The sequence below is a fragment of the Trichosurus vulpecula genome, chromosome 5 (genome assembly GCF_011100635.1).
Source record: "Trichosurus vulpecula isolate mTriVul1 chromosome 5, mTriVul1.pri, whole genome shotgun sequence".
Classification (NCBI taxonomy): Eukaryota; Metazoa; Chordata; class Mammalia; order Diprotodontia; family Phalangeridae; genus Trichosurus; species Trichosurus vulpecula.
Window position 1 is genome coordinate 304288119 of NC_050577.1, and position 25616 is coordinate 304313734.

A 25616-nucleotide genomic window follows, 5' to 3' on the forward strand; every position below is an offset into this window, starting at 1 on the left:
CCGGGGGCTGGCAGCAAAGCAGCAGGGAACAAGTCATCATGAAGATAAGCCATTTCCCCCAGACGCAGGGAGGCCCCAGAGCGCACAAGGGACTAACACCAGGGACCACCAGAGCTGCAGTGCGAGATGAGGGAGTCCCGAGAGATGTGATAAGGACTGGAGATCTAAGGGAATCCACAAAAAGCGAGAGGAAACCAGGGGAGCCAAGAGAGGGGTGCGTAAGGCAACTCTAGGGGCTTCAAAAATCACTGCAGCAAAGTCGCAGATGGGGGGCCTCAGCATGGAAGGGAAGTGCTGGTGCGTACGCCCCAACACACAAGCAGTCTCAACGGTTTCCACAGGTGACCACACCAACAGGTTTTTCCTGCCCGCGCTACAGCATTTGGCAAGCGTGGCAACGAGACCTTCAAAGATTCTGCTCTTTGTTTAGCTGCGTTCACCAAGGAGGGTAAAACAGGGAACAGCAGAGTCCCGGAGGGCATCTTGCTTTAAAAACCCCAACATCCCGGGTAAACGCAAAGACCAGGAGCGGCCCGGGAGGGAGAAACAGACACCATTCCTTTCTGCAAAGGGGTGGGGGCCTGCTGGGGCCGAACACTGTGTGCACCGGCCCCGGGGGCTTCTGATGCTCTTTCTCTGTCCCAAGGGGGGTTGGATTCTGGAGGGAGGATCACACCCAGAAACGGCTGTGACAAATGACAACAACACGCCTCCAGCGCAACTCCTTACTACACCAGGAAACCAGGCAGCACGTGGGCTCGGCCGGCTGCGGGGTCAGAGTCTAGGCCATTCAAAACCTCGAGCAGCTTCCTGCCAGGGGCCCGAGGAGGCCTCGAGGGCGGCCCTGCCCACCTGGCAATGCCCAGGAGCCGGCGCCAGGACGGAGGAGTGAAGGCAGAGGGGGACTTACTGGTCATCTTCTCCCCGCTCCCGGACGTCATGGCCCGCACTCGTCTTCACTTCGCCAACCGCATGTCCGAGCGGGACCTGAACGACACAAGATGCTTTCGGTTATCCGGGGGGCGGCCCGCAGCCTCCGCACTTCCTCCTGTGTCTCTTCCGTGGGAACCCCGCATCTGCGCTGTTGCCCAACACTCACGGCCCGAGTGAGTGCAGTCACCGGACGGGGGGGGGGGTCTCCCCCAAAACACGAGCCGCTTAATCCCGGTATGAACCGGCACAAATGGGGGGGGGCGGCCGCGGGTCAGCCGCTCCTCCCCGCTCCCCAAACCTAGGACTTCTCCGCACGGCGCGAGGTTCTCACTGTGCGGGGTCTGGGGGGTCAGGGAACACGGACAGCGCCGGCTCGGACCCGGGCCCGCCTGCTCAAAGGACTTGTGGCCGTGCCCTCCCCGCCCCCAGCTTCTGTCCACCTGCCCCGGACGCGGCAGGCCGTGTCACCGTGACCCAGGGGAGGCTCCCGCGGGACCCGCGCCGCTCTACCTGCGGAGGCCTCGGCCGGGGCGGGCCGGGGGGCGGCGGGCTCCCGCCCGCCCCTCTCACGCTCCGTGCCCACACTCACTTCCTTTCTCCCCGAGCCCGCCCCAGCCGACCCAAGGGGCCCCCGCCCCCACTCCCTCTCCGCTCCACCCCCCCCCCCCGGCCCGCCGCTAGGGAGCCGGGCCGGGCCCGGGTCCGAGGGCGCTCCGCGGGCCGGGCCGCGGGGTCACGGCCCCCCCAAGGCCCGGGGCAGCTGTCAAGGCGCGGGGCCGCGTGGCGGCCGGGCCGGGCTGGGTCGGGGCCGGGGCCGCGGCCGCAGACAATGGGGGCCCCGGCCCCGGGGGGTGGGCGCTTCCGGACCGCGAGCCTGGGGGGCCGCCCCCCCGTCCCCCGCCGCGCCTCCCCCGCCCCCGCACTCACCTCCTCGGCTCTCCCGGCCCGGGCCTCGGCCCGGCGGCCCGGCTGCAGGAGGCGGAGGCGGAGGAGGAGCAGCCGGATCCGGATCCCGGTCCCCATTCATTAGCGGCCGCTTTGTCTCGGCCCCCTCCCCCTCCCCCTGCCCGCTCCCTCCCTCCTCCTCCTCCTCCTCCTCCTCCCCCGCCCCTCCCCTCCCGCTCCGCTCCCACAGCGCGCGGGGCGCCCGCGGCTCCAGCTCCGGCGGCCAACCACGGTGGGGGAGGGAGGGGGAGGAGAGAGGCAGGGAGCGCGCACGCCCTAGCACGTCCTGCCGGGGGAGGGAACCGGCCGGCGGCGGGAGCGCGCACGCCCCCGGCGGAGCGGAAAAGACTGGGGCGAGAGCGCGCACGCGCAGGCCGGCTGGGGGGGAAGAGTTGAGGCCACTGGAGGCGGGGCCGGGGGGGGGGGGGAACGGAGAGCGCGGGCGGGAACGAGCGCAGGGCCCCTCGGCCGCCCCAAGATGGCCGCTGTCCGCCTCCGCCAGAGCCCGCCTCGGGACTCCGCGCGGCCCGCCTCCGCCCCATGACCGAGGCGGCCCGGAAGCTCCTGCTCCATGCCATGGCGAAGCAAGGAAGGACACAGTGGGGGCGGGGTGGAAACCTGAGGCCGGCAAGAAAAGAGACTCTCGCTCAGTGAGAGCCGCGGCCGCTGTGGGGATCGCCTAGAAACGCTAACGCTAACGTGAATGACGTACATGTCGTCAGGCCTCCCCACGCATACTCCCTCCCCGGCATTTTCTGTGGCGGAGAATGACGGGAAGAGGCGTCGATGAAGGGCCGGCGTGACGCCATGCAATGCCTACGGCCCCCGCGACGTGCGCATGCGCCTTCCTCGCCCTGGCGAGGAGGGTCGAGAGACGGGGGGGGGGGCTCGTGACGTCACCGGATGGCTGCCCCGCCCACGGCCGCGGTAGGCCCCAAAGGCGGATGGGGGGAGGCAGAGAGTGAGGGAGCGGAAAATGTGCGCCTCCGCGGCGCGGCCCGGCCTGGCCCTCTCCGGGCCAGGTGCCCAACCCCTCCGAGCCTCAGCTTCCCGGTCCGGAGAACGGGCGTAGTGATAGGTGCCATGCTCCAGCGGGCTTTGCAGCATCCAGGAGAAACTGAGGCCAAGGGCCGCATCCCGGCGCCCCTAAAATACTCCGCCTGGAGGAGGCGGCCCCTCTCTGAGTTCTGGTTCCGCCCACAAGTGCCCCTAGAGTGGGGGGGGCGGGGGAGGGCGGGGGAGGGCGGGACTTCCAGGGCGGGGTCACAGGTGATGGGGGGGGTTGGGCACCGAGACCCCAGGAAGAGTTGTTGGAGGGTCCCCTCAGGCGGGGCCACGGGTGATGGGTGGGGTCACCGAGTCCCTCGGTTCTCTCAGGGAGGGGCCGCAGGTGAGGGGGCGCACCGCCGCCCGGGGAGGGACGCGGGTGGAGGAGGGGCGCCCCTGCTGTTCCCAAGAGCTGGGCAGGAGGTGGAGGGGGTGCAGCCGGGGTCATCGTGGCCAAGGCCCTATGAGGACCCCCTGCCCGAGGGGGAGGCACGAGCCAAGGCTCCCCATCCTCCACCCCGAAAGGCCCCTAGCTCGTGGGGAGGGGGCGATGGGACCCCCACCAGGAAGCCCGGCTTCCCGGGTTGTGCAGGCTGGGGGCCCCAGGCCGGCGGGGAGCCCAGGGCAGCGAGCCCCGCTGGGGGTATTTGGGCAGAACTGGTTACGTTCCTCTTTGTCATTCTTTGCTGGGGGGGGGGGGCACCGAAGTCGTCGATAAAAAGGGGTTTTACAAAATAACAACCCCCTGCCAGGGCCACAGACCAGCTGCCCAGTCATTCAGTGGGCTGAAGCCTAGTGACCCTGGGCACGTCTGTTCCTTCCCTCCTGCGTATAACGGGGCCAGGCTTGGAGACCAGTCACCAAACACTGGGTCGTAGGGTGGCCTGCACTGTGCTGGGCACTGGGGGCACAAGATCAAAGGGAGAGGCAGCTTTGGAGGGCCGGGGTCGAGAAGAAACCAGGACTCCTTCCCCTCCAGCCCCCACTCAGGACTCACCGGGGGCCCGGGCTGGCCCTGCCCCTGTAAAATCATGGAGCCTGGGCTTTGAGTCCTGTGAGACAGACAGCTTGGACCCGGGAGTGACCAACAGTAGGTCGGGTGCATGTGTTGGCCAAGCTTTTGACTCTAAATCCTCTGTCCCCTCCAAGATCAAAATGTGCATTCCTTGGGGCAGAGCACCTGCAGGTAAGGCTGTGCTGCCCCATGTGGACCAGGGGAGGGAGGGAGGAAGAAAGGAAGGAAGGAGGGAGGGAGAAAGGAAGAAAGGAAGGAGGGAGGAAGGAGGGAGGGAGGAAGGAAGGAAGGAAGGCAGGAGGGAGGAAGGAAGGAAAGGAAGGAGGGAAGGAGGAAGGAAGGAAGGAGGGAGGGAGGGAGGAAGGAAGGAGCCAACTGTGTTGCTCAAGTAGAACTGGCCAGTTAGAACCCCAGGGGGGCAGCTCATGCTACTCACAGGTTGTGGGTTTATGGCTAGATTTCTTTCTTAAGGACTATGCCTTCAACCCAAATCACTCTGGCACTCATCTATTGGCCAACAATAGGTCCCAGCCCAAGCTCCACCTGGTCACTGTTTGGGTTCTGATGGCTCAGAGTCAATGTAAATAGTAATTATTTCTGAGGGTCTTCCCCTCCCAGAGGTCATTCCTTGCTTCCTTTCTTACCTAGCCTTAATCACTGAATAGGTGTTGCCTCAGTCAAACTGAGACCTGGAAAACACCTTAGCTTGAAAAGACCAAGGTCCCCACTGCGTCAGGGCCATCTCTAGTTGTCCTGATTTATATCCTGCCACTGGACCCAGATGGCTCCTGAGGAGAAAGTGAGGCTGGTGACTTTGCACAGCCCTCCCTCCCTCAAATCCAGTTCATGTGCAAGTCATGGCATCACCTTCCTGATGTCACAGTCCTCTTTGAGAATGAAGGACGAACAACTCCTCCAGGACATTGGCCTAGAAGGCCTGAAGGGAGGCCAAAGCTCGCAGCACACCACACCTTTGTAGGCTCTCACCTCTGACAAACTAGCAGGACCACTTGGGGAAATACAAGCAACAGGAGACCCTGGGCCCCAGATGCTGACCATGCAGCAGCAGAAGCAAGGAGGCAGGCCTCCATGGATGGCCCCCTGGGGAGAGGGGCCCAGATCCCACCTACTTTCTGCCTCACCAGAACTCCCTGCCCCAAAGGGCACTAAGTACAGATCACACACCCTCTAGGTGATCAAGAAAGACTTCATGCATAAGTGTATCTGTCGCCTCACAAACCGAGTCCCCTTTCTGTAGAGCACAATTTGTACGGGGTTTGGGGAGATGGAAAGGACCCTTCTCCCTCAGAGTCCTCTGACCCTAGTCTAAGCCTTCAACTCCAGGGCTGGGAAAGCAAAAAGAAGTTGCTTGTACAGCCACGACATTTCTCAGGCCCAGTCATTTCAAGTATCATCCAAAGGAGTTAAATGGCACAAATCTTAATTAAGAGCCTACTGTGTGCTAAGCACTATGCTCGATGCTGGAGAGGCAAAGAGGAAAATTCACGCAGCCTTTGACCTGAAGCTCAGCCTGTTGAGGAGGGGGACAGGACCCATCCAGTTAGGGTACTAGGCAGAGAGGGCTAGGGCACCAAGGTGCATCGGGAAGCTGGAGGAGGGAGAGGTGCCTTTGGTTGGCCAGGCGGTACCAGGTTTCCTGGAGGAGGCATCCCTGACACCCAGCTTCCAAGGTAGAGAACTATCTGGACAGCCCGAAACGCTGAGTCTTTGGCCTGGCGAGAACCTAGAGGAATGGAGGGAGGCAGGGGAGGTTGAGGGGAGGTCACAGCTCAGTTTGCAGTCCTGTTTGGCTGGAGTAGGGATTATGCAAAGGGGAGTTCTGTCAAAGAAAGCTGGTTGGGGCCAGATTTCAGAGGACTGGATGGGCTAGTGGACAGGGTTCACATTTTGTCCTGTAAACAACAGGAAGCAGTCAGAGGTTTGTGTCTGTATAAGGAAGGTTATGTTGGCTTCCCTGTAAAGGATGAATTGGAGGAGGGAGAAATTTAGGACAAGGCAATAATACATGGAGAGCAGACCTCACTGCCCCGTCTCCTCCCTTTCACAGCCAAACTCTGGAGAAAAACTCAGCCTGTGCTTTTACTCCCTGCATTTTCTCAGCCCCTACTTGCTCCTCAGCCCTTTGCACTCTCACTTGCCTCCACCCCGGACTGAAACTCTCCTTCCCCAGGTCACCAATGACCTTGTCATCCGTCAACTCAGTCTCCTCTGGCCATGACTTCTGGGATGCCTCTGCAACATTTGATCCTGTGGGGTGCCCCTTCCGTGGAGATCCTCTCCCTGGGTGCTCAGGACACTGCTCTGTCCTCGTTCTCCTGCACATCTGGTTGCTCCTTCCCTAGACCCTTTGCAGGAGCAAAGGTGAATACCAAGGTTCTGTCTGGGGCCCTCTGCTACGCCTTCCTTAACACATGACACTCACATCTCTCTCCTAAGCTTCCCTCCCACATCTCTACCTGGGTTTCCCATGAGGATCAGAAATGTCACCTAGTCAAAGGAGAGCCCATTTCTCTTTCCTGTACTTCCCCATTTCTGGCAAGAGCATCCCCCTTCTTCTAGTCACCCAGGTTCCAGCTTGGAAGTGAGTCATGCTCCACTCTTTACTCTCCTTCCCCTGTTCCTCAAGAATCTATCACCTCCACTCCTGGTCTCTGTTCATCTTAGTTCAGGCTTTTGAAATGCCCTCTTACCCAATCTCTCTCTACCTGGTCCAGCCTCTCCTCTCTGCATAGCTGCACAGAGTATAGTCCTACCACAGCCCAGGGACAACCCCCTTCTGCTTCTCCCCCTCACCTGTAGGACAAAGCCTGTTCTGTTTGGCGTTCCAAGCCCTTCCCGTTCTGGTCAAGCTTGTCTTTCTAGGATGATCACATATTATTCCTGCCCCCCCCCCATACAGAGGATTCTTCCCTCTTCTTTCATTCCCCTCGATGTCAGTGGCCCTATCCCCTCACTTCCCACTCCCACTGACTTTCCATTTATACTGCATTCACCTACCTGTACAGTGCTAGAAGGCCAGATACTGAGGCCCAGGAGGGACCCGTTTTGCATTTGAGTCTCCAGCTGCCTTGAATGATCCCTCGGATGTAAATGCAAGGGGCCCGCAGAGGTGCTAACTTTGTTGAATGGAAGGGGGTGAATACGCTTGATCAGCGCAATTGACCTGTGAGAATGTAAAAACAGATAATAAACCTTTTTTAAACAGAAGAAAAAAGTACAGTTTCAAGATCATAGCAGGAACAACTCAGGACTGGGTGGGGGGGCCCAGCATTTATTAAGTGCCTACTATGTGCCAGGCACTGTGCAAAGCACTTTACAGATGTCTCATTGAAGAGGTGCTGCTATGATCCCCATTTTACAGTTGAGGATTAAGTCCAGGGTTACACAGCCAGGAAATGTCTGAGGCCAGATTCAAACTCAGATCTTCCTGACCCCAGGGCCAGAGCTTTATGTACTCCACCACCTCCTGGCCTAATCTTCTGGTAAACTATCTTTTCTTTGCACTTTGATCCTAGGTACTAAAAAGTATTCAGGCCTCAGTTTCCTCCTCTATAAACCAGGGGCAGGGGAGTGGATTAGATGACCTCTGGTTTCCTTCTGTTGGGTCTATCATTCTTGGGTCCAGTGCTGCGTACAATCTTCCCCATACAAGGGTCTAAACTCATCATTCTATTCCTGGAAAGTCTTCTGTGGTCCACCATCGCCTCCTGATGATAGCATTAAAGACCTTTAGCAATCCTCCTACCTTCCTTTCCAGCCTGATCTCACCCCAGCAGGGTTCACTCAGGCTGTGTGCTGGCCAAGCTGGACTGATTTTGTCATCCTGTCATCTCTGGACTCCACGTCTTTGCTTAGGCAGTAAGCCCCAGACTTGGGCGGGACGAGCCCCACCCCTGCAGCCTCTGGAAGCCACACTTGGATGCCCCCTCCTTCCTGAAGCTTTTGCTGAGCTCTAATTCCAGATCCTCTAGGTTCTTAATAAATAGGAAGTGACTTGGGTTGCCTTGTGTCTGAGCTGGTGGACCCACTGTGTGGATTGTTTCTTGGTACTCCGAGTTCACAGTAGGAGAGGGCTGTTGGATGCTCCCATTCAGAGAGCTCAGATGCCTCCAGATCTGGCCCTGGAGGGACTTTGTGCTAACCAAAAGGACCAGCAGGTTCACCCTGGCTTTACGTTCAGGTGAAGGTATGAAACATCACCACATATGAGACATCTGGCGGCCCTAGCGTGACGGCCAGAGAGGCTCTGTGGCTGCAGCTGGAGAAAGGAGAAGGTGACAAAGATTCAGCATCACCATCTGAAAGCGTCTCCAGGGCTGGAGCAGATGCCTTGGCATGGCGCCTTGCCCACCCCTGCAGGGTGACTCATTCCTGCTCTGTCTCCCTCTGTGGCATCCCTTCTGGCCTTCTTCCCCAACTTTCCCTCAAATTTGTGGCTTGGGTCATCAGAGTGCAACTGCTTTCCCATCATCACAGGGTAACCCTGTGAGTAGCCGCTCCTCCTACCTTAGCTCAAGAGCCCCCATTAAAAGTGTTTCTCGTTAAGTCAGTATACCTCATAGCTCTGAGCAAAGGCATTCACTAAGATGGTACAGTAGCAACAGTTGAGACTAAACATTAAACCCGCTCTTCCCAATAGCCAAAGGGCCCATGGGAAGAGCAGGCTCAAACTTAGCATGTGCCATTTTCTCAGGAGAGAATGCATTTTCACCTATCAGCATATGTAAAATCAGTAAGCTGCCACAGGAGAGGATACAGGGTTGGAGGACTGAGGCCCCCTCACCATTGCTCACCCCACTCCTTCGGTCTTCTTTCTTCCTTCCCATTCTAGCAGCAGCTCAGCTGGTGCATCTAGTGCTTACCAGCCATGTGACTCTGGACAAGTCATTTAACCTGTGTGTCTCAGTTTCCCCATCTGTAAAGCAGGGACAACAACAGCACCTACCCCAAAGGATCATGTGAGATGTGTGAAGTGCAAGGCAGACTTGAAAACACCATAGAAATATTGCTATTATTAAGTTCACTTAATTGTGGGAGCCAGGAAGAGGGATAAAGCGGGGCGAAGCAGGCCAGTTCCCATTCTCCTTTTCTCAAGGAAGTCCTGTGTGAGATCATGAGTCCTTCCATCACAGCCTCTCAGGGGCTTATATCCCAGCCTGGGACCCAGATATTAATGAGCATAATCTGTTCCCATGAAAGCAACAGGATGGGCAGCCAATGGAGAGCTGGCCTCAGAGTCAGGAAGACTCGAATCCTGCGTCCTGCCTAGGAGGCATCCTGGCGGGGGGAACCTCACCTCTCAGTGCTCCCAGCACTTTCCAAAGCGATCATGTGTAAAGCAGGTGCGCATTTACATTGGGAAAACAAATTCCTGGAGGTGTCTCCCTGCGTGACTGAAAGTTCAGGTCTGCTTAAAAGAAAAAAATCACCCCCAGGAATCGGAGCCTGGAGGCTTCTGCCCCTCTGCCCTAACCTTTCCCACCTTTTCACCTTGTGAGCTCACACAGTGACACCCTGGGGCAGCCCTAACACAGCTTAGTCATCAGCACTGGCATGGCTAATGTCGAACAAAGACTGACCAGGCAGAAGACCCAAGGGCTGTCAACAGTGCCCCGTGTGGGCCTCAGCAGACATAGCGCCCTGGGGCAGTGCACAGCATCTTTCCCTCAGACCACCATGTGGTCCCCAATCCTCTCTAATGGTACAGGCTCCTTCCTTCTCTTCCAACGGGCTCTTGGTTTCTGTCCTGCACCAATAAGCCCCCCAACTCAATCCCAAGGCATCACTGGACTGGCCAGCTGGCTGGGATCTGCTGGAGAGCATCCTGGGCCACTGGAGGCAGATGTTCTCACCCACTACCCAAAGGCTGCTGGGATGGGGCAGCTCACATCACCATCTTTCACACAACTGGACGCTCCCATGCAGCCAGTGGGACTTGGAGTCCAGCATTTTCACACAGGAAGGAGAAGAGCACCAGCTCTTCAAAAGCCCTGAGTTCAAATTCCATCTCTGACAATAGCTTCACGACCTTGGGCAAGTCACTTGGCCTCCCTCCCTTTCTTCCCTGTTAACTGAGCAGTTGGACTAGCTTGGGGTCTTTAACTGGTTAAAAATATTTTAATGTTTGAATCGTTTGATAACCATATTTCAATATAATTGGTTTCCTTTGTATTTCCTTTGTATTCCTGTGTAGTTTGTTTTATACATTTAAAAACACTATTCTGAGTAGGGACCCATAGGCCTCCTCAGACACAGCCAAGGTTTAAGCTCCCCACTCCCCAGTTGAGAACCTTTGGACTAGGTGGTCTTTGAGGTCCCTCCCAGCTCTATATTGAGTATCCCCAACCTATAATTTACAATTTTACAAAGCCTATGAGACATGTGCTACTGTCCTCCACCAGGGCCACACTCCCTCATAATACACTTGTATCCATCCCCTCACCCTACAAAAAGCAAATTCTCCTGGCCACCATCCATCCCCTCTAGGAGCTGAATTTTCCTGTCTCCTTGTCAGATCTCAAAGTCCTTGGTAAATGATAAGTGTCTGTGTCATTCTTCTGACTCACCATGGCATGGAGGTGACCTTAAGTCCCAGGAGTGCCCCCATGCCTCAGTTTACCAAGCAGAGCAATAGAGCTTTTTTTATGGTCCCAGCAGCAGATTGGGTCTCTACTCTCGGAGGACTAGCTGGGCTAATTCTGGAGAAGCTGTGACTCAAGTTGGCTCGAGTGGTCACAACCACTGACAAAGATTCTCTACAAAGGGCTATATGTGCACGGAGGAGGGAGAGAATTCCCACCCAGAGATCCTTGAAGGGTCAGAGTATTATTGTGCTTACTGTTACTCTCTCCCAACCCTCCATCAGCTGATCAGCCAACATTCCCCAGAACCTCAGCAAACTCTAGCTCAAGGTCAGCAGAGAATGCTTTCATCATCCTGATCACCTTCCCTACTCTATCAGACATAATGCCTCTCTCTAGCCCCCTTATCCTTGTCTTAAGCACTCTGAAGAATCTGAGGGCCACAAAACATTTGGACTTGAATGCTTCCCTATTTCTATAAAAGGCACCTTCATCCTTCCAAGCTTCTAGATCCCCGACCTGAGTCACCCTTGGCTCTTCCTCTTCCTGTCCCCTCGTAGCCAATCAGTTGCCAAGTTATGTTGATTCTACTTCCATATATCTCTTGAATCCATCTTCTTTAAAAAACTTTATTATGAGCTTAATAAACATCAACAGAATCGATCATTTCAATACACATAGAACAGATAAGAGGAGATAAGAGTATATTAAATTTAATATGGTAGTGACGAGACTGCTCTGTTTACCTGTATCCCCTTCTGAACTCTCTGCTCTCTCTTTTGTATTTTAAAAATGTTTCATTGATGTTATTTTCTTTCATTTTTTATGCATCTCTTTCACTACAAACAGAAGCCATTTCTTATAACAAATAAGGTGGCCCTTTCATATTGGGACAAGTTTGCTTGAGAAAAGGGGCAGAAAATCAGATAATTCTAAGAGAACCTTGAAGAAGGCAGCTACTAAGAAAAAAAGGTCTTGGGGAGAGACATAATTTTGAGAGGTGCTAAGAGAAATCAGTCCTCAGATTAAAAAAAATTGCTGAAGACAAAAAGATAAACAAAATGACTTTTTCAAAAACCAGCAGCCAATGTATATAGGATTATCAGAAAGATTTTGAAGTTGATAGCTGAGAAGTCCTGATAACTAGAACTTTTGATGACTATGGGACAAATGTATACTGCCAGTTTGTGGCATGGCTGACAGAAACATGAATTTGTGGTTTCCTCCTCTAAGAGAGAGGTGGGCCACTTCACATGAGACCCTGCTTTAAGGCAGGACTATGATAGAAGCTGAAAAAGACCAAAGAAACTGAGTGAAGGAGAAAGAAGCAAGACTATCTCCCGATGCTTGAAGGAGCCAAGTTCAGCCAAGATCAGCTGGGTAGACTTTTCATAGAAAAGCAGCTGAAGTGAGAACTGAGAGAAGGGTTCCGAGGAACTTGAGTGAAATAAGAAAGGCTTTCTGTCTGCTGCTGGGAGCTGAGCTGATTGGAAGAAAAGCTTTGCCACTGGGAGCTGAATAGAAGAACAAGAATGCTCTGTTAATAGAGCTGGCTAAAGAAAAAGACTTGTCTGCCTTTAGTCATTTCTTATATCTTAATAATATCCCATTCCATTTACATACTACTTCAATATCATGCACCTCCTCCTGTGCATTTACACAGCAGCTCCCCCAGCATACATCCTTGTACCCTTCCCCAACTATTGCAGTGGCCTCTTTATTGGTCTCCCTGTTCCAGGTTTCTCCCTCCTTCAATTTTAACTTGATGCAGCTGCCAAAGTGATATTCCTAAAGTGCAAATCTGACCACATTGCTCTCCTACAAATTAGAAGTCACCTCTCCATGAAGTCTCCCTTGATCTTTCCTAGTGTATTGGACAGAGCATCAGTCTTGAGGTCAGAATCCTGAGTTCAAGTCCAGATTCTGACACTTCCTAGCTGTGTGGCACTGAATAAGTCATTTTACCACTCTGTGTCTCAGTTTCTTCACCTGTAAAATGAGGATTATAATGCTTGTATTAGTTACTTCACAGGGTTGATGCAATGGAAGTGCTTGTAGAGGTAGGTAGTGGCACAGTAGAGAGAACACTAGACCTTGAGTCACAAAGTCCTGGGTTCAAGTGTGACCTCAGACACTTATGTAGCCATAATGGCTTTTGTTTTCTTTGAATGGCTCAGCTTGCCTCATTGAGCCTCTGGACACTGTGGCTTGCTCTTCCGGGGCAGGAGGCCCGGGGAGCATGCCGGGAGGCAGACGGCTTCCTGTGTGGGGAGTCATGGGGCTGGCTGAGGGGAGGTGTTAGCTCCAGAACCTGGTCTACCCTAGGGGGAGGAGCCAACTCAGGAACCAATCGGCCCTGGTCATTTGGGCGGAGCTTGATGATGTCAGAAACCCTATAAGAGGGGAGAGGACAGCTTGAAGATTCTTCCTCTCTTTCCTTTTCCGGTTGGAGCCAGAGGCAGTTACAACGACCGTTACAGAGGCAGTTACGACCGTTACATCGTCAGTTTCAGTTGCAGCTTCAGTTTCAGAAACAGACACAGCTGAGGCAGGAGCTGCCAGCAGCAGAGCTGATCTACGGGAGGAAGCTGAACAAAGACTTCAGTCCAGTGGGTAATCTTATTACCATCAAGGGGGAAACATGATTTTGCTTTACGCAATCATGTTTCTCTGTAGCCTCCTGGTTACTCTTTCAAGGCGTACCTATTGGGCCTGGAAGATTATGACCAACATATCAAAATGGGGCTTCTGGTTCATGGGTTGGTTACTGTGGAGCCTAAATAAATGTTTTGATTCTTCTGCCTTCTACTTTGAGAGTTTCTTCTATCCGGCGATTCCGAACCTTTCAGACATGTTTATGATCCTCTTTGAGATTATAAACTCGGCCCTCCTGATACATTTGGCGTCACGAACAGGATCGCTAGGTATAAGATCTCTATTTAGAAGCAGAACAATTCCAGAGGAGGAGATGAATATCCCAGGATGGGAGGATCCATTTTATTCCTCCCTAGCAAAAGAATTGGCTAAAAAAGCTGGACCCTGTGAAAACTGGGAACCAAGGCTACGGAGAGGAGATCCTAGGGATTTGGAAAAGTGTTTACGAGAAGTTGGGATTCAGTCAGGGGCATCACTATCTAGGCAAAGCTGGATAGTGTTATCAGCCTACCGGCTAGTATACGAAAGATTGAGATTAAGTGAAAGACATGGGGGCACTCCTACCCCACAGGAAGAAGGGAAATCTCAGATAGCAGAAGACCAAACTGACTCAAATGAGAACTTTTCTATTAATGTGGCTAAGAGCAACAGGAGACCAAAAAAGCCCAGAGTGCATTTCAACCCAGCCCAGAAAGAGCCTGACTGCCTGCTTCGTCCTAGCCATGGTGGCAGAGGAAGTGAGTGGGGGGAGAATGAGACAATGTTAGGGGCTGAGGCACAAAACACTACTGGGGTTCAGGATGTGCCTCACACAGAGAATAGGAGATGGTTAAATGATCAGACAAGGGCTCGACCCATACAAAGGAGGAAGACAGAAACCCGAGGTGAAGATTCAGTTACAAGGGAAATTCAGGAAGATTTCTCACCGCAAGAGGTCACAGATATTTTGAGTAGATTCAGCCAAAGAATAGGAGAACCATTGATATCTTGGATGGTAAGACTCAGTGATCAAGGGGCCGGTGGAATATCAGTAGATGGGACAGACTGCATGAGATTCATAGGTATCAGCCATGATCCTCTAGTTCAACAAGCTTTTAGGGAACATCATCAGCAAGGAGATGGTGATAGCAGGACTACTCTGTTGGCATTAGCCGCTGTGGGATGCAATAAGAGATATGATACTGATTCTATGTGGCCCACTGAGCACAGACCCTGGTATTCACTTAGAGATTGTATCATGAGACTAAAGGAGGAGGTAATGAAGACTGCCATTATGATAGGAACTGCAGACAAATATTACAATGATCCAATGGGACTGTCTCATAGGAATTTAATAATTAGGACAGCTCCCCCTGCTTATAAACAACTAATTTTGAATTTATTACTTGGAGAAGTAGGGAGCCGTCTTACAACAGTGATAAATAAGATTTTACAGTTACATGACTTAGGTGACTGGGGAGGGAATAGATCTCCTCGAGAGAGAAGGGTGAATAACCAGCAAACTTGGCGCCAAAGGAGAGTAACAAGGAAAGAAATGTTTACTGCTTTATTGAGAGCAGGAGTAGGTTTTGAAATGATAGACGGAATTCCAACCAATGAATTATACAGAATGTATAGAGGACTTGATAACACGAGAAATAGGGAAATAAGAACTGCTCCTGCAAGCCTACAAGCCACTCAGACTGAAGGTGACCTTGTGTGATTAACGGATGAAAACTTGTACATTTGGGGAAAGGCTGGGAGGACAATCTTAGTCTATATCTAGGGTGGGATCCTCTTGGCTTCCTCATTATGTTCCTTTTGAAAAGAAACATTTCCCACCTGAGTTTGGCTCTGATGTTGGATCTTTGCATAACTAAAATCTCAACCAAACTTGAGATGATTTTATTTGAAGAATTATAGTCCATACTTGTCTATTCTTTTTGTCCTTTGTTTTGGCTAACCTTGTTGCTAGTTTTGTTTCCTTCAGGCTTAAGCACCCTGCACTTTCCGGTGACTGCCTAAGCATGTAGCATTCTTGGAATTCCTGCCAGCTCGTTAAAGAAATGACCTCTGGAATGGGACTTTTTGGGGGCAGGGCCATCTCTACATCCAATTTCAGCATGAAGAAGCTATGGAAAATGAGACCTTCACCCCTCACCCCAAGATTTTGAGCCCCAATCGTTCAAGGGGGGTGGAAATGATGATAGTGTTCTGTTTACTTATTTTGTGTTATCCTTGCTGTGTTGTTTTATTGTTATGATATTATTGATCCTATGTAATGGATACAAGGATTTAGGGGTGGACATTTGAATTATTAATAATTATTTTGGGGATGATTGATTGAAGAGATTGTTTTGCTGGGATCTAGGGGTGGATCGCATTTGAATCGTTAAACCAATGTTTAGGAATGTCACCAAATGATATGTTTTGCTTTATAATGAATGATATGTTTTAGTTTCCTTTGTAATTGAATCACAATGTATGTTCTAGGATACATGGCTGATTAGATTATGTATCCTATAACAAGGGGTGGAATGTAGCCATAATGGCTTTTGTTTTCTTTGAATGGCTCAGCTTGCCTCATTGAGCCTCTGGACACTGTGGCTTGCTCTTCCGGGGCAGGAGGCCCGGGGAGCATGCCGGGAGGCAGACGGCTTCCTGTGTGGGGAGTCATGGGGCTGGCTGAGGGGAGGTGTTAGCTCCAGAACCTGGTCTACCCTAGGGGGAGGAGCCAACTCAGGAACCAATCGGCCCTGGTCATTTGGGCGGAGCTTGATGATGTCAGAAACCCTATAAGAGGGGAGAGGACAGCTTGAAGATTCTTCCTCTCTTTCCTTTTCCGGTTGGAGCCAGAGGCAGTTACAACGACCGTTACAGAGGCAGTTACGACCGTTACATCGTCAGTTTCAGTTGCAGCTTCAGTTTCAGAAACAGACACAGCTGAGGCAGGAGCTGCCAGCAGCAGAGCTGATCTACGGGAGGAAGCTGAACAAAGACTTCAGTCCAGTGGGTAATCTTATTACCATCAAGGGGGAAACATGATTTTGCTTTACGCAATCATGTTTCTCTGTAGCCTCCTGGTTACTCTTTCAAGGCGTACCTATTGGGCCTGGAAGATTATGACCAACATATCAAAATGGGGCTTCTGGTTCATGGGTTGGTTACTGTGGAGCCTAAATAAATGTTTTGATTCTTCTGCCTTCTACTTTGAGAGTTTCTTCTATCCGGCGATTCCGAACCTTTCAGACATGTTTATGATCCTCTTTGAGATTATAAACTCGGCCCTCCTGATACAACTTACTAACCGGTGACCCTGAGCAAGTTACTTAACCTCTGTTTGCCTCAGTTTCCTTAATTGTATAATAGGATAATAATAGCACTTACCTTGCAGAGTAGTAATGAGGATTCAATGGGATAACATTTGTTAAAAGTGCTTAGCACCGTTCCTGACACATAGTAGGTGCTATATGAATGTCTATGTCCCCTCGTAGGTCACTAAATGTTAGATAAATGTAAGCTATTGTTTTTTTTTTAAGCCATCTTATGCAGTTTTCTCTTTCTGGCACTTATCTCATAATGTTGTATATTATAATTGTTTGTATCTGTGCTTTATTCCTCTATAAACACTGGGCCTAAAGTCAGGAAGACAACTTCAAATCCACACTTACTAGCTGTGTGACCCTGGGCAAGTCACTTAACTTCTGTTTGCCTTAATTTACTATAAAAAGAAACGTCAAACTCTTCTTATATCTTCGCCAAGAAAATCCCACAGACAGTATTAATGTGCTATGGTTCATGGAGGTCACAAAGGGTTGGACAGGACTGAACGACTACACGGTCTTCTACAAGACTGAGCTCCAAGAGGATGAGGGCCATGTTTTAGCTGAACTTTGTGCCTCCCTCCACCTGTACCTCTAGTACTATGATTTCTAAATGGTGAGTGCTCAATAGATGTGCTGTGATCAAACGAGTACACGTCAAATACTTACTATAATCACAAAGGACCCTGAGACTCTGGGAAAGTGCATGACTTGCCCCAAATCCCACAACTAGGAAAGGCATAGCTGGGATCTATGAAGCTAGGGAAAAGGCCTTGTGTTGGAGCCTGGGGATATCAATGATTGAACAACCCAGCAAAGCTGAATATCATGCTCCAAGGCAAAATATGGATTTTCAATAAAATAGAGGACTTTCAAGCTTTCTCAGTGGAAAGACCAGAGCTGAATAGAAAATTTGACTTTCAAACACAAGAACCAAGAGAAGCATGAATAGGTGAACAAGAAAGAGAAATCATAAGGGATTTACTAAAGTTGAACTGTTTTGTTTACATTCCTACATGGAAAGATGATGTGTATAATTCATGAGACCTCAGCATTAGGGTAGCTGAAGGGAATATATATATATATATATATATATATATATATATATATATATATATATATATATATATAGACAGAGAGCACAGGGTGAGTTGAATATGAAGGGATGATATCTAAAAAAATCAAATCAAATTAAGGGATGAGAGAGGAATATATTGAGAGAGGGAGAAAGGGAGTGATAGAATGGGGTAAATTATCTCACATAAAAGTGGCTAGAGAAAGCAGTTCTGTTGGGAGGGAAGAGGGGGCAGGTGAGGGGAAATGAGTGAATCTTGCTCTCATGAGATTTTACCTGAGAAGGGAATAACATACATACTCAATTGGGCATCTTACCCCACAGGAAAGAAGGAGGAAGGAGATAAAAAAGGGGGGATGATAGAAGGGAGGGCAGATAGGGGGAGGAGGTAATCAAAAGCAAACACTTTAAAAGGGACAGGGTCAAGGGAGAAAATTGCATAAAGGGGGATAGGACAGGAAGGAGCAAAATATAGTTAGTCTTTCACAACATGAGTATTGTGGAAGGGTTTTGCATAATGATACACATGTGGCCCATGTTGAATTGCTTGCCTTCTTGGGGAGGGAAGAGGGGAGAGAATTCCGAACTCAAAGTTCTAAAAGAAGATGTTCAAAAATAAAAGGTTTTGCATGCAACTAGGAAATAAGATATACAGGCAATGGGGCATGAACATCCATCTTGCCCTACGAGAAAGTAACGGAAAAGGGGATGGGGGGGATTGGGGTGACAGAAGGGAGGGCTGACTGGGGAATGGGGCAATCAGAATATATGCCATCTTGGAGTGGGGGAGGGTACAAATGGGGAGAAAATTTGTAATTCAGACTCTTGTGAAAATGCCGAAAACTAAAAATATTAAATAAATAAATAACCAAAAACAAATCAATGATTAAACATGAGCCAGTGGTAGTTGGAACTTCTCCCTCTGCAAAGTGAGGAAACACAGCTTGGTGAGTGTTGGGATATCAGTTTCAATGATCAGAAGTCCAGTCCTCTACGAAGGTCCTCATCTGATACCTCCTTTTGCTATGGATTCCATGCCAGTAAAAGAACAAGGGCTGGAGCATCAACCCTAATGGGAAGGCTTGAAGATGGGCCCAATGACAGATAAAATATCCATTGCCTGAAGATCAGCCTTGAGAAGCACAGAAATACCCTTGAGCAGAAAGCTGTCCAAAGAGGGCAGGATTTGGGAAAGGGGAGGGGGAGGCTGGGATAACAACAACTCAAGAAATCAATCTCCTAAGGGATGTGTTTGTATGTGTTGTATCCTTACCAGCAAACTGTTAGCTTCTTGAGGGCAGGGACCTTTAAAAAAACTATTCTGTCCCCCAAACTTAGCACATAATAGGTACTTAATAAATGTTTGTTAAGTTGAAATGTTTAGTGCACACCTCCTCATTATTGGGGGGCATGTGCACCAACTGCTTATTATATGCTTAAAACCCATCCTGGATCGCTGCCTTGTCATGGTGGAGGCGTTTGCGTAGCTATGTCATGCAGGGTTACTCAAGATAAACAGGTCATAGTGAAGAATTCTGACAAAAGGCAATCCAGTGGAGAAGGAAATGGCAAACCACTCCAGTACCTTTGCACGGAAAACCCCCTGGACAATATGAAAATGATAAAAGAAATGACATGAGAAGATGATCCCTTCAGATTGGAAGGTGTCTACCACACTGCTGGGGAAGAGCAGAGGACAAGTACACATAACTCCAGGACTAATGCGGCGGCTGGGCCAAAGCTGAAAGGAAGCTCAGCTGTGGATGTGTCTGGTGACCAAAGCAAAGTCCATTGCTGTAAAGATCAATATTGCACAGGAACCTGGAATGTAAGATCTGTGAACTGAGCAAAGCTAGATGTGGTCAAACAGGAGATGTTAAGATTAAACATTGACATCTTGGGTGTCAGTGAACTAAAATGGATGGGAATGGGTGAATTTAATTCAGGTGGTCACTGCTGTGGCCATGAATCCCTTAAAAGAAATGGGGTAGCTCTCATGGTTAATAAAGCAGTATGGGGGTAAAATCTCAAAAATTATAGAATATCTGTTCAGATACATTTCATGAAAAACGGGATGATAGACTTTATAGGGGGGCGGAGCCAAGATGGCAACTGGAAAGCAGGGACTAGCGTGAGCTCCCCACCAAGTCCCTCCACAAACCTATAAAAATGGCTCTGAACCAATTCTAGAACTGCAGAACCCACAAAATAGCAGAGGGAAGCAGGGCTCCAGCCCGGGACAGCCTGGATGGTCTCTGGGTGAGGTCTATCCTGCACAGAGCTCGGAGCGGAGCGGAGCAGAGCCCAGCATGGGCAGCACGGACCAACCAGACCAGGAGTGGGGCAGAGCGTGCCCTAGCGCTCTGAATCAGTGAGCTGCAGCAGTTGCCAGACTTCTCAACCCACAAATACCAAAGACAACAGAGAAGGTTAGTGGGAAAAGCTGCAGGAGTGGAAGGACTTCGTGGTTTGGCTACTGCCCCCAGGCAGCGGAGGTGGGGCAGCTACAGAACTACAGCTGCAGTTGCTTCCAGCCCCAGGCCCTCCTGGTGGGAGGAATTAAGTGGCAGATCAGAGCAGGAGTGAAGAGCCTGCTGAAGATCTAAGTCCAGTCCGGGTTGGGGGTTCTTGGGGAAGGAGGAGTGCTGGTGTGGCAGAGCTGGCGCATCCCCCCAAGCTTGGAATATAGTTCTCTTAACTCTACAAGCAGTCATACCCCACTGAAAAACTCAAGGGTCAAATTAGTTGGCTGGGAACATGGCCAGGCAGCGAAAACACACCCAGATTCAGTCTCAGACTTTGGAATCTTTCTTTGGTGACAAAGAGGACCAAAACATACAGCCAGAAGAAGTCAACAAAGTCAAAGAGCCTACAACAAAAGCCTCCAAGAAAAACATGAACTGGTCTCAGGCCATGGAAGAGCTCAAAAAGGATTTGGAAAAGCAAGTTAGAGAAGTAGAGGAAAAATTGGGAAGAGAAATGAGAAGGATGCGAGAAAACCATGAAAAACAAGTCAATGACTTGCTAAAGGAGACCCCAAAAAATACTGAAAAATACACTGAAGAAAACAACACCTTAAAAAATAGACTAACTCAAATGGCAAAAGAGCTCCAAAAAGCCAATGAAGAGAAGAATGCCTTGAAAGGCAGAATTAGCCAAATGGAAAAGGAGGTCCAAAAGACCACTGAAGAAAATACTACCTTAAAAATTAGATTGGAGAGCAAGTGGAAGCTAGTGACTTTATGAGAAATCAAGATATTATAAAACAGAACCAAAGGAATGAAAAAATGGAAGACAATGTAAAATATCTCATTGGAAAAACCACTGACCTGGAAAATAGATCCAGGAGAGATAATTTAAAAATTATTGGACTACCTGAAAGCCATGATCAAAAAAAGAGCCTAGATATCATCTTTCAAGAAATTATCAAGGAGAACTGCCCTGATATTCTAGAGCCACAGGGCAAAATAGAAATTGAAAGAATCCACCGATCACCTCCTCAAATAGATCCCAAAAAGAAATCTCCTAGGAATATTATTGCCAAATTCTAGAGCTCCGAGATCAAGGAGAAAATACTGCAAGCAGCCAGAAAGAAACAATTTGAGTATCGTGGAAACATAATCAGAATAACCCAAGATCTAGCAGCTTCTACATTAAGAGATCGAAGGGCTTGGAATACAATATTCCGGAGGTCAATGGAGCTAGGATTAAAACCAAGAATCACCTACCCAGCAATACTGAGTATCATGCTCCAAGGCAAAATATGGATTTTCAATAAAATAGAGGATTTTCAAGCTTTCTCAGTGAAAAGACCAGAGCTGAATAGAAAATTTGACTTTCAAACACAAAAATCAAGAGAAGCAGGAAAAGGTAATCAAGAAAAAGAACAAGAAAAAGAAATTGCAAGGGACTTACTAAAGTTGAACTGTTTTGTTTACATTCCTACATGGAAAGATGATGTGTATGATTCATGAGACCTCAGTATTAGGGTAGCTGAAGGGAATATGCATATATATATATATATATATATATATATATATATATATATATATATATATGTATGTGAGTGTGTATTTATGTATATATGTATGTGTATATATATATGGAGAGAGAGAGAGAGAGCAGGCACAGAGTGAGTTGAAGATGAAGGGAAGATATCTAAAAGAAATAAAATCAAATTAAGGGATGAGAGAGGAATATATTGAGAGAGGGAGATAGGGAGAGATAGAATGGGGTAAATTATCTCGCATAAAAGTGGCAAGAAAAAACAGTTCTGTAGGAAGAGAAGAGAAGTCAGGTGAGGGGGAATGAGTGAATCTTGCTCTCATCAGATTTGACCTGAGGAGGGAATGCCATACATACTCAATTGGGTATCTTACCCCACGGGAAAAGAGGAGGAAGAAGATAAAAAAGGGGGTATGATAGAAAGGAGGGCAGATGGGGGTGGAGGTAATCAAAAACAACACTTTCAAAAGGGGACAGGGTGAAGGGAGAAAATTCCAAAAGGGGGATAGGTTAGGAAGGAGCAAAATATAGTGAGTCTTTCACAACATGAGCATTGTGGAAGGGTTATACATAATGATACGCATGTAGCAAAAATACACAGAAGAACTATGCAAGAAAGATCTTAACATCACAGATAACCATGATGGTCCAATATGGACAACAGACTAAAAAGCAGAGCCATCACCTTGCTGGCAAAGGTCTGTACAGTCAAAGCTGTGGTTTTCCCAGTAATAATACATGGCTGTGAGAGTTGGACTATGAGGGAAGCTGAAGGCTGCAGAATTTTCTAGTTGTGGTCCTGGAGAAGACTTTTGAGAGTCCCCTGAACAGCAAGGAGATCAAATCAGTCAATACATAAAGAAGTTAATTCAGGCTGTTCTTTGGAAGGTTAAATACAGAAGCTGAAGCTTAAATAGCACGTAATAAGAAGACAGGATTCATTGGAAAAGACCCTGATGTTGGGAAAGATTGAAGGCAAAAGGAGAAGGGGACGGCAGAGGATGAGATGGATAGGTGGTGTCATGGAAGCGCCCGACATGAGCTTGGACAAGTTTCGGGGGATAGTTGACGATAGAAGAGCCTGGCATGCCATAGTCCATAGGGTCACGAAGACTTGAACATTACTGCACAACAACATGTGATTGGAAAGGGCACTAAACTTAGAAACCCTGGACTCCAACTCTTGTTATTTTGGGATCCTCACAAGGTGGCTAGTTGGCACAGTGGACAGAGCTCTGGGCCTGGAGTCAGGAAGACTCCTCTTCCTGAGTGCAAATCTGGCCTCAGACACTTCCTAGCTGTGTGACCCTGGGCAAGTCACTTAACACTCTTTGCTTCAGCTTCCTCATCTATAAAATGAGCTGGAGAGGGAGATGGCTAACCACTCCAGTATCTCTGCCAAGAAAACCCCAAATGGGGTCACAAAGAGTTGGAAATGATTGAAAATGACTGAAGAACAAGTCATAATCCTTCTTAGTCTCCGTTTCTTCATCTCAAAATGGGGATAATTTGTACTCCCAACCTTGCAGGGTGGCTGGGAAGGAAGCATTTTGTAAATTCTAAAGTGGCATGTTGCTTTTGTTATTAAGGAGCAGCACTGCCTTGCCTCTTGTGAGCACATAACAAATGACTGTTGGATTTGGGGAATTAAAAGAGAATCCTTCTCTCCTCTGCCCAACTCCTCCCTCCCCAATGCTGGAGGCCTTTCTCTGGGTCAGGATTTCTTCATTTTTGTATGTGTTATGAAGCCCTTGGGTAGACAGTCTGATCAAGAAGGGGTCCTCAGAATCATGGTTATAAATGCATAAAATAAAATACATGGGATTACAAAGGAAGCCAATTATATTGAAATATAGTTATCAAAATATTTTTTTAAAATAATAAGAAGTTTAGGGAGAGCAAAAACAAAGAGAAAACTATAGACCAATTTCCCTAGTGGATATTTATACAAAAATTTTAAATAAAATGCTAGCAAGGTGATTACAGCAATATGTCATAAAGATCATACATTATGACCAGGTGGGATTTATACCAGGAATGCAGAGCTGGTTCAGTATCAGGAAAACTACCAGCATAACTGACCATATCTCAATAACAAAACCAACAGAAATCATGTGATTATCTCAATAGACAGAAAAAACTTGACAAAATATAATACCCATTCCTATTAAAAACACCAGGAAGCATAGAAATAAATGGAACGTTTCTCAAAATGATAAGTAGTGTCTATCTAAAACCATTGGCAAGCATTATCAGTAATAGAGATAAACTAGAAGCCTTCCCAGTAAGATCAGGGATGAAACAAGGATGTCCATTATCATCATTATTATTTAATATTGTACTAGAAATACTAACTCTAGCGATAAGACAAGAAAAAGAAATTGAAGAAATAAGACTAGTCAACAAGGAAACAAAAGTATCACTGTACAGACAAGATGATGGTATCCTTAGAGAATCCTAGAGAATCAACTAAAAAACTAGGCAATACAATGAACAATTTTAGCAAAGTTGCAGGATATAAAATAAACCAATATAAATCATCAGCATTTCTATATGTTACCAACAACACCCAGCAGGAAAAGAAAAAAGGGAAATTCCATTTAAAATAACTGCTGATTAATAGTAGACAAATACTTGGGAAGCTACCTTCCAAGATATATCTAGGAACCATTTGAACACAGTCATAAAACACATTTCACACAAATAAAGACAGACTTAAACAACTGGAGAAATATTAATTTCTTGTGGGTAAGCTGAGCCAATATAATAAAAATGACAGTAGTACCTAAATTAGTTTATTTATTCAGTGCCATAGCAATCAAATTGCCAAAAAATCATTTTATAGATCTAGAAAAATAACAACAAAATTCATCCTGAAGAACAAAAAGTCAAGAATATCAAGGGAATCAATGAAAAAAATGTGAAAGAAGGCAGTCTGGCAATACTATATCTCAAATTGTATTATGAAGCAGTGATCATCAGAACAATCTGATACCAGATAGGAAACAGAATGATCACTCAGTGGAATAGATTAGTGTTAGTACAGAAATAAATGACCACAGAAACCTAGTATTTGATAAAGTCAAAGCTTTTGGGACAAGAACTCATGATTTGATAAAAACTGCTGGGAAAAAATGGAGAACAGTGTGGCAGAAAGTAGGTATGGGACAACATTTTGCACTGTATACCAATAGAAGGTCAACATGGGTGTATAATTTAGACCTAAAGGTTAATTTCATAAGCAAATTAAGGGAGCATGGAAAATTTTACCTGTCAGATCTGTGGATTACAGAAGAGTTTATGCCCAAATAAGAGATAAGATCATAGGAAATAAGATGGATGATTTTCATTACATGAAATTAAAAAGGTTTTGCACAAACAAAACCAGAACAGTCAAAATTAGAAGGAAAAATGGAAATTGGGGGAAAGGTCTAATTTCTCAAATATATAGGAAATTGAGGCAAATTTATAAAAATAAGAGCCATTCACCAAGTGATAAATGGTCAAGGGATATGAACAGGCAGTTTTCAAAAGAAGAAATCAAAGCTATCAACAGTCATAAGAAAAAAAAGCTCCAAATCACTTAATTAGAGAAGTGCAAATTAAGGTAACCCTGAGGTACTACCTCACACCTATCAGATTGGCTAACATGACAGAAAAGGAAAATGACATCCGGGAGGGGTTATGGAAAAATAGGGACTCATGCATGGTTGGTGGAGTTCTGGACTGGTCCAACCATTCTGGCTAACAATTTGGAACTTGTGCCCAAAGGGCTATAAAACTGTACGTACCCTTTGATCCAGCAATACTGCTACTAGGTCTGTATCTGAAAGAGATAAAAGGAAAAGGACTCATATATACAAAAATATTTATAAATGCTCTTTTTGTGGTGAGAATTAGAAATTGAGGGGATGTCCATCAATTGAGGAATGGCTGAATAACCTGGGATATATGATTGTGATGGAATACTATTGAGCTATAAGAAATGATAAAGGGGATGGTTTCAGGAAAACCTGGGAAGACTTGTATAAAATGGC

General features: G+C 48.1%; 1 protein-coding gene across 1 annotated transcript in view; it reads right to left on the reverse strand.

Moving 5' to 3' along the window:
* Positions 1–1984, reverse strand: part of ZBED4 (zinc finger BED-type containing 4) — a 43401-nt gene extending 41417 nt beyond the window's left edge. The window contains exons 1-2 of the mRNA XM_036761179.1: positions 1861–1984; positions 911–987 (exon numbers count right to left, since the gene is read on the reverse strand). The gene's annotated coding sequence lies outside the window, so the exon portion shown is untranslated. The remainder of the gene's footprint in view (positions 1–910; positions 988–1860) is intronic.
* Positions 1985–25616: the final 23632 nt, after the last annotated feature.